Raw genomic sequence first — 14,645 nt, 5'->3', positions numbered from 1 at the left:
TTGACTTTCTTGTCCTGGCTCCCAGGGACCACCATAGCAACACAGTGTGTGGGGGTGTCTGGATTCTGGGTACCTGGAGGGTAACAGGAGGAGGTGCTGGCGGGGGTGGGGCAGAACCACCTTTTTGTTTTTTTAATAGTGTCTTATGAAGAGCAGAAGTTTTTAGGGGCGTCTGGGTGGCTCAGTTTGTTTAAGCATCTGCCTTCAGCTCAGGTCATGATCTCGGGGTCCTGGGATCGAGCCCCACGTCGCATTGGGCACTCTGCTCAACGGGGAGTCTGTTTGTCCCTCTGCCTAGCCCCCTCCCCCGACTCATGCCCTCTCTCTCTCTCTCAGATAAGTAAATAACATCTTAAAAAAAAAAAAGAGCAGAAGTTTTTAGTTTTGGGGCTCTTGGGTGGCTCAGTGGTTAAGCGTCAGACTTGATCTCAGCTCAGGTTTTGAACTCGGGGTTGTCAGTTTGAACCCCCATTTGGGCTCCACACTGGGCTTGGAGCCTACTTTAAAAAAAAGGAATTTTTAGTTTTGATATATATTGTTTTAAATTTCCATTCAATTTAAACATTTTCTTATTTCCCTTGTGATTTCTTTGTTGACTCATGGGTTATTTAGGATTGTGTTTAAAATTTTTCTGTTAGCTGGGGAGTTTTCTAGATATCTTTCTCTAATTGATTTTTTTTTTTTTTAAGCAGGCTTTCTCCCTAGCGTGGAGCCCAACACGGGGCTTGAACTCAGGACCCTGAGATCAAGGCCTGAGCTGAGATGGAGAGTCAGATGCTTAACCAACTGAGCCACCCAGGCGCCCCTCTCATTGATTTCTAATTTATTTTTTTTTGTGGCTAGAGAACATACTCTGTATGCTGTCCAACTTTTAAAAATTCATTAAGACTCGTCACATGGCTGGGGAAATTTTGGTGCAATTTCCATGTACATGTGGAAAGAATGTGTATCCTGCTGTTCTTCACTGGAGTCTTCTGTGCATGTCAACTAGATCAATGTTAAAATCTACATCCTTACTGATTTTCCATCCCCTTGTTCTTGAAGTTAGTGAGAGTCAAGTCTTGAAACCTCCAACTAGAACTATAGGTTTATTGACAGCATATAGTTAGGTCTTGCACTTTTATCCAATCTCACAATCTCTGTCACTTAATTGAAGTGCTCAGACCGCTTTAATTTAATATAATTCTTGACATGATTGGGTCTAAATCTATCTGGATTGTCTTGTGTTTGTTCTCTATTTGACCCTCTGATTCTTTTTTCCTGCCCTCTTTTGGATTTAATTGAACAATTTTGAGATTTCCATTTTCTCCCTACTGTTGGCTTATTAGCTATTCTACCTTATATTACTATTTTAATGATTTCACTAAGGCTCATAACATGCATGATGACCTTATCACTACCCCACTTCAAACGTTATACCATTTTATGTTTAATCTGAGACCCTTACAAGAATATACTACCATCTTTCCCTCCATCTTTTGTGCTTTTACTTCCACATATAATATGAACTCCACGATTCTGCCCTTTCTAAAATCATGCCCTTTCTAAAATCGTGCCTTATGATTTCTAGCTGCCTGAGTCTGAGTTCTGATCTCTATCTCCTGCACTCAATAAGGCTCTTGGATTCTGATTAGATGTCTCCTCCTCATGCCTCTCAGGTCCGGAAATTGCTTCCAGGCAGAGGCTGGGGTGGTTATAGGGCTCAGCTCATTTGTTATCCTACTCTTGGGCACCCAGTCCTGTGCTGCATGCTGCCCAATGTCTGAAAACAGCTGTTGCATATATATATACACGTATATATATATGCTTTTTAGGGGCATTTTTCAGTTGTTTGCTGTGGGAAGATGACTCACCAACTTAGGAAGTGGAAGTCCTAGCACTATTTACTTTACCCTTCTCCTGAGCAGTAATGTTTTTTGAAATCAGGGGTTTTATGTTGTACTTATATTGCTTGTATTCATATTAAAATAAATATCTATTAACATGCAAACATGTATCAGTTAAAATGATTTTGCCCGGCACCAGTGGTATATGTAATCTGCTTTGGAAAACGGGGAGCCAGTCTAATCTCAAAGTATTATACATAGGGGGGGAAACAGAGGGCCAGTGACATGCCCAAGGTCACTCAGACTGTTAATGTCTGATTCTGATCTGAAACCCAGAAGGCTTGCTAATTTCCAGAGGTTATCTACTGCAACCCTCACCCCACACCCCATTGCTCTTGCTTCTTTTTCTATCTCTTTGCACATCCACGTTTTCAAAGGAAGCTTCTAGAGGAAGATTCAGACTCTACAAATGTGTATTTAGTGTCTACACCTTGCCTGTTCATCATTCAGTTATTTGATCAAATGCTATTTTTCTCATGGAAACCTTCCCTGACAGATCAGTTTTCCCTTTGAAACATTCCTTTATAACTCATTTACCATTTGCTATTATGTACGGATTAGTGATTATTGTTTGATTAATGCTCTCTCCTCTGCTATAGCACACTGAATGAGGACAGGTGCTGGGCTGGGTTTTTTTTTTTTTTCTTTCTTCTCTGCTCCCCACTCTTCTCTAGTACTCAGTGCCCAGGGCATTGAAGCCACTCAATAAATATTTGTTGAATAAATTTGACAAAAATAGCATCCATAGAGAAGTGGTAAACCCTCAAAGTCTCAAAGAGATTCCCAATTAAGATCTGATCAGGACTTGCTGGTTGAGCTCCAAAAAGCAAAAAAGCTGCAGAGCATGTCCCCGAATCCATCAAAGTGATCCCAGTACGTGAGGTCTGGTCCCGTATCCCCCTCCAGAGCAGACGATGCCAGCTATCTTTCAGTCACCACCTTGAAAGAATGCCAGGCCACACTCAAGCCCCTAATTAGCTGATGTCACCAGGGAACGTTAGCCTCAGTATTGCCCTGATATCCAGCCATCAGAGACCACCCACTGGAAATCCAAACCCGTGACTATCATGGGACTCAAGACCAGGGGGAAGAAAAGGATTGAGAACCAAAGAAGCAATCTTTACAACATACCACCAGATGGAGGGACCATCTCATCAAAGAAAGGCCAGGGAGACTGGCATCCTGACAGTGATCCTGGGACTCTTCCTGCTCATTGGCCATTGGTATGCAGAAGAGGAAGTGGATACAGAACTTTGAAAGACAAAAGCCTTCTTGCTGGCACTCAAAGTACCTTGACAGGAAGATGCCTATGTGAGGGGCTTGCCCCCCCCAGGACACCAAACTGCCTATTCCAGAGAACAATTGTACATCTGTGTTTCCCAGTGCTCTACCTGCCCATGAGAAACTCTGCAGAGTTATCACCATTGCCCTATTCACCTTGAGAGCCAGCGAGGCCCCTGAGAAGTGCTGAAATGATTTCCTTCATGCTCTGGCTTGAATTTAATACAGGTGACAGACGTTCTGTGTTAGACTTCAAAAGGTAAGAAGAAAGTACATCATCTCTGATAATAAGCTTAGTGTCAAATTCTTAGTAGGGTGATGTTATGGGCTGAGTTGTGTCCCCCAAATATTCATATGTTGATGTCCTAATTTCTAGGACTTCAGAAGGTGACTGTATTTGGAGATAGGGTCTTTAGAGAGGTAGTTAAGTGAAAATGAGGTCATTAGAGTGGGCTATAATCCACTATGACTGAAGAGATCAGGACACAGACACATACAGAGGGGAGACCGTGTGAAGAGAAGATGCAAAGGGAAGGTGGCCATCTCATGCCAAGGACAGAGGCCTCGGAAGAAACCAAATCTGCCAACACCTTGATCTTGGGCTTCCCAGCTTCCCAAACTGTGAGAAAATACATTTCTGTTGTCTAAGTTGCCCAGTCTGTGTACTTGTGATGGTAGCCCCAGCACAGCAATATAGGCAACTAGCAGTACTAATCAAGTAAAGAAACGATGAGAAGTACTCCCATGGGAAAAGCTTTGTTAATAAAGATCGTGATGCATATACTAAAAAAAGATTGTATCAATATGTCATGTAGCAGGGAACTGTAGAGACACAGAGAAGGGGGTGATCAGTCATTCCTGGGGGAGGGGTAAAGAGGAAGGCTCCATCTACAGAGGGCGAGGGAGATTCTGGAAGGATGAGCAGCCATTTATTGGGGGAAGAGTTTGGGCTGGGGGAGGGAAGGGTGAAAGAATGTGAAGGATGCTCAGAAGCAAAGTCCTAATGGTGAGAAAGAACACAGGGAGAAGAGAATCTAGGGGCTGGCAAAGTAATGCAGGGAGCGGACAAGGAGGCGGGAGGTGGGAGGCAAGGGAAGAGAAAGGCTGGAACCAAATCTCCGAAGACTTTGGGTGCCAGGCTGAGGAATCCGAATCTTCTGGGGGGCAGACGGAGCACCATGGAAGGGTTGGGAGCCAGTGGAAGCGTGCAGACTCTGTTTTAAAAAATCCACTTGGAGGACGGCTGTGTCCACTTAGTAACAGTGAAGTCATTGAGGCAAGCCTTCCATTGTCAACAACATAAACAATGTGGATGTCACATAAATAAAACAGCTTCCTAAAATAATCAAAGAGCTGACAAGATCTTGAGTCATTAGTGGGCTGAGATCTGAAGAGGACAGTCATCCAGAGGTGTCAGTCAGGTATTCAGGGCTGCCTGGGGCTGGGGTCACTCACTGGCCATTTCCTTGGAGAGACTCTGAGGGCTTCATGCGACCAGGGAGAGGATGGATGTGCTGATCTGGGAAACTCGACAGACGGGGTACATCAGAGCATCCATTCTGGAGGGCAAGGCCACGAGTTTCAGCCGGGGCTTTCTGCGTTGAGATGCTTGCCCCCACGAACCGCAGCTATCCCTCACCGCAAGTGAGCTGCTCCCCTGTGGTAGAGGGTGCACAAAAGGAGGTGCTTTTGAAGAGCCTGGCAGGGGGCGCCTGGGTGGCTCAGTCGTTAGGCGTCTGCCTTCGGCTCAGGTCACGATCGAGCCCCGCATCGGGCTCCCTGCTCGGCGGGAAGCCTGCTTCTCCCTCTCCCGCTCCCCCTGCTTGTGTTCCCTCTCTCGCTGTGTCTCTCTCTGTCAAATAAATAAATAAAATCTTTAAAAGAAAAATCATTAAAAAAAAAAAAAACATTTTGAAGAGCCTGGCAGTCAACCTTCCCCCAGGCTCACTTTTGCCTTCCTGTGTCCATACACTTTACCCTGAACTTCGGGTACGTTTGGTGCTTCAACTCTGCTCCTCTCCTTGGTTTGGCACTCTGGCCCTTTTTGGAAAGCAGGCCCCCAGCAAGAAACCCTCCTTTCCCAGAACTGCACCCTGTCTGCTCTCGCGTGAGTCATTTTTAGCTTCAGCTTGTCTCTTTCTTGAAGGACCTTCAGAAAAGGTGCACAAAAGCAGCTGACATACTCCAACGTCCTGAATTTTTTCTTACTAAAGCTCTAATGCTAATGTTAAGAAGATGCCCCTGCCTAACATTATGTGAACATTCCAGATAGGGTCCAGAAGAGTCCTTCCTCTCCAGAGGGCATTTCTCTCCTGCCCATTTGGCACGTAGGAAGTGCTATCTAAGGAGTGAAAGATATCTGCATGAACACATTATTTTGCACATATTTGGTCATGATTACTGCCGGAGACAGTTTTGTTTTGTTTTCATTTAGGGACATCTTTCAGGGGTTTTTTTGTTGTTGTTGGTGGTGGTGGTTTTCGGCTGGGGGGGAGCTTTTTATGCTTGGGACTGCTGGAAACCGTGTTAGAAACACCTCTTAATTCGAGGATGATATACATATAGGAAAGTGCACACATCATGAGCTTGATGAATTTTCACAGAGTGAACACACTTCTATACATGGCATCCAAAACAAGAAAAAGGGCTTGACCGGCGCTCCAGAAGCCCCCATCATGCTCTCTTCCAGCAGTACCTAGCACTGCAAGGGTAGTGGTCATCCTGACGTCTAAAGCCATGGACCAAGTTCTCTAGGGTTTTGGAAGCTTTATTTCCTATATATGTACAGAATCATGTACATACTCTTTTGTGCCTGGCCTCTTTCCCTCAACATTACAATCGTGAGGTTCCTTCCTATGCAGGCGTAAGTCTTTCTCCCTGTTGGAGACTGGTTCTCCAAAGTGCGGTCTGGAGAGACCCGGGGTTTCCCAAGACCCCCTTCAGGGAGCCTCTGAGGTCAAAACTTCTTTCATCATAACACCTGGCATCATTGTCCACTTTTGCTAATGGTGCAAAAGCAATAATGGGTAAGACTGTGGGCGTCTTAGCACGAATCAAGACAATGGCACCAAACGATGCCAGAGTCGCTGTATTATTCACAACCACACACTTGCAAGGGGAAAAAAAAAAATCCAGTCTCACCTAAGAATGTACTTTATTAAAAGCAGTAAAAGTATAGATTTCATTAAATCTGGACCCTTGAGTACGTATGTCTTTTTTTTTTTTAAAGATTTTATTTATTCATTTGAGACACAGAGATACAGAGAGAGAGAGGGAAAGCATGAGCAGGGAGAGAGGCAGAGGGAGAGGGAGAAGCAGGCTCCTCGCTGAGCCAGGAGCCCGATGTGGGGCTCGATCCCAGGACCCTGGGATCATGACCTGAGTTGAAGGCAGACGCTTAACCATCTGAGCCACCCAGGCGCCCCCGTATGTCTTTTTCATACCATGAATGGGGAGTTGGGAAGTTTGCACAGAACACAGTGGTTGTCTTGAGGAAAAGCCTTGGCATAATCATTTGGGTCACGAGCCGCACTGGTCACCTTTTTTTTTTTTAATGGAATGCCATCTTTTAAGAACGACTGGCTGACAAACTATGATTCTTCAGACTCGAGTACTTGGCAGACATTTTCTCGAAAATGAACGAAAGAAAATAACCATGTATTTATTGCCAGTGATAAAGCTTGAGCTTTCACGAGAAAGTTAGAATTTTAGGACATTTATATCTGCCACTGTGAGCTTGACAGTTTCCCAATACTTAAAAAATGTTTTGATGAGAGGGTGGCGATATTAGCGGATGTGATTCTCTTATATTTTATGAAATGTGTCAACATTTGGAAAAGCTGCATAACTCAGTGAACAAATATTTTCTAAATGAGCAAAGCCTGATATGACAAAATCATGCATATGTAAAAGATCTATTGCAAAATGTGAGATAAACCAAAAGATTTATGCATGTGGATATGGTTTTAGATTACTTGTTGCAGTTAGCCTTTTTTTTTTTTTTTTTTAAGTAACCTCTACTCCCAACATGGGGCTTGAACTCATGATCCCAAGAACAAGAGTCACATGCTCTACCGACTGAGCCAGCCAGCTGATCTGCAATTAACCTTTAAGAAACTACCACTTGTCGGGGTGCCTAGGTGGCTCAGATGGTTGAACGTCTGCCTTCAGCTCGGGTCATGATCCCAGGGTCCTGGGATCGAGCCCCACATCGGGCTCCTGGCTCAGTGGGGAGCCTGCTTCTCCCTCTCCCTCTGCCTCTCTCCCTGCTCATGCTTTCTCTCTCTCTCTCTCTCTCTCTGTATCTCTGTGTCTCAAATGAATAAATGAAAAAACAAAACAAAACAAAACAAAAACTACCACTTGTCGGTGTGCCTGGGTGGCTCAGTCGTTAAGCGTCTGCCTTTGGCTCGGGTCATGATCCCAGGGTCCTGGGATTGAGCCCCACGTCAGGCTCTCTGCTTCCACTCCCCTTGCTTGTGTTCCTTCTCTGCTTCTCCCTCTTCCACTCCCCTTGCTTGTGTTCCCTCTCTCGCTCTCTCTCTCTCTCTGTCAAATAAATAAATAAAATCTTAAAAAAAAAAGAAAGAAACTACCACTTGTCAAGTTTTAGTAAGATCCCAAAGAATATACACAATTATTTGACACAGCTGTTAAAATACTCCTTTCCTCTCCAATCACACACAGACACACACATATATATAAGGCCATAATTTCTTCACGCACTTCAACTAAAACAACATATTGCAACAGACTGCATGCAGAAGCAGATATGAGAATATAGCTTCTTCCTACGAAATCTGACATTAAAGAGATTTGAGAAAATGCAAAAACAATGCCATTCTTCTCACTAATACTTTTTTAGGGGAGCGGGGTTGTTTTGGAAAATACAGTTATCTTCCATAGCAATAAAAATTTATGTTACTCTATAATGAGTTCATTATTTTTTTTGTTACTTTGTAATGAGTTCATCATTGTTATTCCTAAGTGAATTAATAAGTCAACATTTAAAGAACTCTCAGTTTCAATTCCTAATACAATAAACACGATAGGGCTTTGGGGTCTCAAAATTTGTGTGAAGGGCTTAGGAAGCAAGTATGTTTGAGAAATCGTGCTGTACCACATTTTATGAAGGTAAAATTTTAACTGCAAAAAGGATTTATTTCCAGTTAACTTTGGTTTTTTTTTCAGTTACCTGGGGAAAAGGCCATCATTCAGTTTTGGGTCCAGCCGGCTGACTGCTCAGCCAGAGTGGAAGTTGAGGACAACACCAGGTCCTGAGCCAAATCGAAGGTCCTGGAACTGGGGGAATTTCTCTCAGAGTGGTCTCAGCTATGGAAATGGAAACCAAGGACTGTAGTAGGTTGTTAGAATAACGACCCCCCCCCCCCCGCCCCATGAATCGCGTGTCCATGCAATTTGTGGTGTGATTTTGCCCCTGGATCTGGGCTGGCCTGGAGACCAGCAGAATGCCACGGAAGTGACACTGCTCAGCGGTCATTTTAAAAAACGTTGTCAGGGAGGGGAGCTTGAACTCTGGAACCAGATTCCTGGAAGAATGACTGAATGCCTCTCCCTGTGACAGCGCCATCCCTTGCCTGTCTTGGTGATCCAAGGATGAGTTGGCTGGGATGCCAGCCCAGGGTTAGGGGAGAGATGTATTCACGCCCAAGGTCAGAGTTGGAGGATTCTTCTTGGATATTGCTCATGAAATCAACAGGATTGGCGGGGGTAAGGGGAGTCTGTGGTCCCAATGCCAATGACGGAGTTAGAATTAAGTCATCCGACCCAAGAAGATTCAGGGTCAGTATCAACGCTGTAGCAGAGGGCTGATTTCTTAAATTTTCTGGCAGACTCGTGTTGTAGGGATGGGCCAAGCTTGGTAATGCCCAAGGCTGCAACTTTTTTTTTTTTTTTTTTGCAAGCAAAAGTTGTTCTGTGAGCATGCATGCATGCCCTTTTTCTCAGGGATCTCTAGGGTTTCCCTTAGAGGAGGCACACCCCATTGTGTTTAGTTGCTTCTTGGATGCTTACTCTTAAACCCTTCCGGCAGGGCTGGCTAGACCATGGGAGCTAGTGTGCGGCAGGCATAAATGTGTGCCCCCCCTGGTCGTCACCCTCCATGTGTTCTGGGCTCTCCCCAGCTGTGATAGGCACATGACACGAGGTGCTTTCTCCAGCTAGGATCAGCTGTGGACCTCTTCCTGACACGTTCACACTTCCTCTTTTCCCTAGGGCCAACTTTGCACCAGAGCACAGTGGTTTGCTGGGAAATGTTTTACAACCTGCTCTCCAGAGGGGAAAAAACAAAGGCATGACTTGCATTGTTTGATGATTTCCATGGGTAAATCCTTCCTCCATGGATGATCTCAACCACCAACTTGTTGCCGACTGACTTGCAAAATTCTTAAAAATGTAAACACCATGGGATGCCTGGGTAGCTCAGTCAGTTAAGCATCTGCCTTCTGCTCAGGTCATGATCCCAGGGTCCTGGGATCGAGTCCCATGTCAAGCTCCTTGCTCAGTGGGGAGTCAGCTTCTCCCTCTGCCTGCCGCTCCCCCTGCTTGTGCTCTTTCTCTCTCTCTCATTCTGACAAATAAATAAAATCTTAAAAAAAAAAAAGTAAAAGCCATCCCTTGCAAGCTGGCGTGAGCTGGATCCAGCAGCCCACGGCCAAGATAGTGGGTATTTTGGAATCTTCTATTCTCCTGGAGTCTTAAACGATTCCTGCTGTTTCAGGCCATGTTCCTAATATGCTGGGATAAGCCCTGGTTGCCCCTGTGAACTTCCTCACCTCCTGCCCCCCCCCCCCATCCACAGCTGCTCCTCAAACCTGGAGTGCTCGCTCAGTCTCCATGAGCACTGCACTCCAGGAGCTTTCTGGAATCATGAGGCTGCACGGCCTGACTTTGCACAGCTACGAACTGAACACATCCAGCCTCTAAGAAAAGCCTGGAACCTCTCCCGTGGCTGCAGAGAGAGCTGTCCCAACAGTGTGGGTGGAGATCAACTGCGACTCATGGTCTCTCACTGCGCTGTGTGCTCAGGGGCACTCCACGAGTCCTCATTTGTCCTCCATCACCACTCTGTCGCACTTCCCACACCAACCTTTCCAGTGCTCCTATCTGTTTCCGCCTGCCTGTCATCTGACCTGACTTTCCCATGGCGCTCAGGAGACCTATTCACATCAATGGAAAGGCTGTATTGGGATACCCTGCGTAGACTCCCTCCCCCACAGATTTCTAGAAGGGCCCACTATCACTCCCTACCCTTCTGCCTTGAGAAGGTGCCTTTTTTTTAGATGGGGGAGGGGCAGAGGAGGGACAGAGAAAATCTTTTTTTTTCTTTTTTCTTTATTTACTTGAGAGAGAGAATGAGAGAGAGAGAGAGAGACCACATGAGAGGGGGGAGGGTCAGAGGGAGACGCAGACTCCCTGGTGAGCAGGGAGCCTGATGTGGGACTCGATCCAGGGACTCCAGGATCATGACCTGAGCTGAAGGCAGTTGCTTAACCAACTGACCCACCCAGGCGCCTATGGGGCAGAGAAAATCTTAAGCAGGCTCCACGCCCAGCACAGAGCCTGACTCGGGGCTCAATTCTACGACCCAGAGATCACAACCCCAGCCAAAATCAAGAGTCAGACACTTAACCGACTGAGCCACCCAGGTGCCCCTGGGATGTGATCTTAAGTAATACCTACTGGGGAGTGGGGAGGTGGGACAGGAAAGGAAGCTAAAGAGTGTGCTATCAAGCCAGCTGGAGCTTCATCTCATCAGGGACTTCTGGGAGACGATGCAGAATGCATCTCAAAGTTAGCTCACCCAAAGGATGAAGAGACTGGGATTTTTATTCACCAACTTACCGCCTGTCTTTGCACACTGGCTGCTTCCAGGGGCATTTTCTCTCCAGCACCTCTGCTTTCGCCGTGCCTAGTCCAGCCGTGCTCCCTCCAGCATCCAGTAGAATGGCCTGGCTGGGAGGCAGAGTTGCAGGTTGTTTACGGTTTGCAGGCTTTGGAGCATAAAAGTGGATGCCGATGTGTCCCTGGTGAAGCACAGACAGCTCGTCCTTTAGTTCACACTCGATCCTGTCACTCATTCTTCCAAGTGGTAGCTAGCTGGTCATGATCTCAAAAAAAAAAGGGGCTTAACGCGGGATTATTGGGCTAGGCTACAATCTCTATGACCGCAACTGGTGTTTCAACATTTGTGGCCTAGCTCTTCTTCCACCCCATCCCTCATCTCTAGCCAGCACGGCTGTTGGTGGACGTTGATTGCCGGGTAGGGTAATTCTCCTTCCCTCCTTCCCTCCTTCCTGAGAGGTCTGAGCCCCTGGTTACCACTCCCTTGTTGGGCCTTTGTTATTGCTGCTTCCTGATTATCACTAGGTGCAGAAACCCAAAGAGGCGATCCCGTGCATCCGTGGAGTTCTGCACACGCTCTTTCCTGCTCCCAACACACATCAGCAACTGTGTCTCTTAGGATCATCAGGGTCTAGTGTCCCTGCCAGAGGAGAAGGTCTTTCTTTGCCTGGTGGTCTGTTGGCATACGGAGCCCCAAATGACCAGGTGGCAGACATATCTTTTGGCTAAGTGGATCCCCACTATGTACCCTGCTATAAACATCGCCATTCCCCAGCTCCCAGGACCTAGAATCCAGCAGAGCCTAAAACCGTTGGGACAGAAAGCACAAACCCCCAAGCGGGTCCCCGGTCCCTTCTTGGCTTGCAGACCCATCCTTTTTTTTTTTTTTTTTTTTTTTTAATTAAGGGAATAGTCATATAACATAAAATTAGCTTACTTCCCTCAGGCTTCTGTTTGACCAGACAAGCCACTTGCTGTTTCCCAGGGGTCCGTGTAAGTGCTAACCTCAGGTCACTGCTCCTTGTACACCCCATTACCAGCAAATGCACTGCTCGAAATGCCGCTCACTTGGAGGAGTTCCCGTCACCACCTGATCCCAGGGTCACCCCTGAACAACACAGCAATGGGGCGGTGGTCCTTTTTCCAGATGGCACCAACAGTGAACCAGACTTAGCGTTTCACCCTCCATCATCTGGTTGTAGGTGATCCCCCAAATAGGCCATAGATGTGAGTTGGGCGACAGGCATTGTTGCAACAAAGGTAGGGGAAATGGGAGTCAGTCTGGCTTCCTTATTTTTGCGCTGTGAACCTGCTCAGGCCTAATCTAGAAAATACCATTTCCATCCCAGAATGGACTGTGGCTGTGCCCACTCAATTTTATTACTTGGTGGGTCTGGTCATGCACAACTCATGATCGGCAGCTCTGGTCTTCTACTCACTTGATGCCCCACGGTCAAGGGCTTAGTCTCTGCTCGGAGCTGGTAGCATGGAAAGAGCTGCCTTCGAATTATGAATGTGCTGAGGGCAGCAGAGCTTTGTTCTAGAACCCTAGGTATCTGAGCTGCGGCTTTTCCATCGGGGCTTGCCAGAGACTCCACATACCATCGCTATCTCTAGCATCATGGCGCCCACCATGGGTACACAGAGCACCACGGGCTAGGACCTGTCGTATAGGTCAAAGGCTCAGGCAGTAGGGCCTTTGGACCCCAGCCTGGACCTACGACGGAGCTCTCTCTCTTACTCAGGCAGCGTTCGTAAGTGTCGGCCTTCTGAGTCACCTAAAAAACAAATTATAGGGGCGCCTGGGTGGCTCAGTTGGTTAAGCGACTGCCTTCGGCTCAGGTCATGATCCTGGAGTCCCGGGATCGAGTCCCACATTGGGCTCCCTGCTCAGCGGGGGGTCTGCCTCTCCCTCTGACCCTCTTCCCTCTCGTGCTCTCTGTCTCTCATTCTCTCTCTCAAATAAATAAATAAAATCTTTAAAAAACAAAACAAAACAAATTATAGCACTATTCTCATGGGTGACGTGCATTGTCTCCCAAATCTGGAGAGGCCTATCAAATGCTCAGCCTCTTCCTTACCAGTAGGAGATAAAAATGTAAAATAACTTGTCTTTTATTCAGCAATACTGCACTGCCTTGAGTAATACAAGCTGTCTACCTCATCCATTAGAAACCTTAAGCATATGAATCATTGTCCTTTTAAATTCCAACATCCCTGCTTGTGGGTTTCTGCTGTGGTGAGCTTGATTCTTTCTCTATTCGCCTGTGTGTCTGTCTGATCTGGGGGGCAGTGGCTTACCCTACGACCTCATGGGTCTAAGGAAAGTTGTTTTCAGTTTGTTCAGCTTTTTACTTGTTAGGATGGAGTGGCACCTTCCAAGCTGCTTGTGTGCCAGACTGAAAGCAGAGTCCTGTCCCTCTGGTGTTAGGCAGTTTGTCCTCCTTTATATAAATACGGAAGTTTGTGGGGATCTAGTGCGGCAGAGTTGGTGGGTCCTCCCCCGCCCCATCATCCTCGTTGGTTTTGTTCAGTTCTTTAGGAGCAGGAAGACTGGAAACCAACCTGTCCCCACGCTCCTGCCACATGAAAAAAATTTTCCCAACGCCTAATATATGCCAGGAATCAGGCTAACCACTGGGGTTGCGGCGGCAAATAAGACCCTGTCCCTCCCTCCTGGCACTCGCCTGCCTGTGTGCCTGGAGGGGACGCATTCATCCTTCGACTGGCAACCTCCCATGCTTCCTGCTCTGTGAATCTCAGCTGACAGTGGGCTCCTCTGGAGGGCTGGGAGACATCGCCCTGCTCCAGAGTGCTGAATGAGGCCCAGATGCATGGATGAGGCAGAGCAGATACCTGGAAGAGGTGTCACACCTCCCTAGATCCCACGTTTACATTTCATACTGAATCATCCCCTGACCCGGGGAGTTGCTGTGAGGCCAGGAGTCCAAGGTGTTCTGACGGCAGAGACGTATTTTCCCATTACCATCTGCGCCTCCAGCTGATAAAAGGGAAGGTCATTCCTTGCATGCCAACCGTGGAGGCGGGATGATCCCATCTTCCATAGGAAGATGCATCAAGAGACAAATGAATAAGAAATTCTTGCCTCGGCTCTGTGGTCTTTGGTATCAGCATATCTCATTCTTCTCTTGCAGACTTGGTCTGTCTCCATCAATCAAACCACGGTCCTTTGTTCCTCAGACTGCGGGACAAAGCTTCGGGTTTGAAATCAGCCCCCAAATCAGCAGCCAAAATGGACACTCAGAGGCTTATCCTCTCTGAATCAACACTTCATTAAAAACAATCCAAACAAAGAATAAGGACAAGGATGTGAAGGCTATCTGAACAGTAAATGACATGATTTTTTGGGGGGGGAGTTGTTTGTGTTTCTGTTTTCATCTAATGGTTTGGACTAAAGTGGGTGTTATTGTCACTGGGCCCCAAAGGATCGTGATTCTGTGATTCTCTGTTGCCATGGGGATGGGATTATATGATTCACATGCACAGCATGTTCTGTTGCTGAGGTAATCAAGGGCATCTTCACCCTCTCTCTCAGGGCTTGCTTTGTCACAGATATTAGCCAGGGGACAAAATAAGCTTGGGGCCTCAGGTGCC

Source organism: Neomonachus schauinslandi, chromosome 5, assembly GCF_002201575.2.
Source record: "Neomonachus schauinslandi chromosome 5, ASM220157v2, whole genome shotgun sequence".
Lineage (NCBI taxonomy): Eukaryota > Metazoa > Chordata > Mammalia > Carnivora > Phocidae > Neomonachus > Neomonachus schauinslandi.
The sequence above is the reverse complement of the archived record's forward strand: the minus strand, read 5'-3'. Positions refer to the sequence as shown.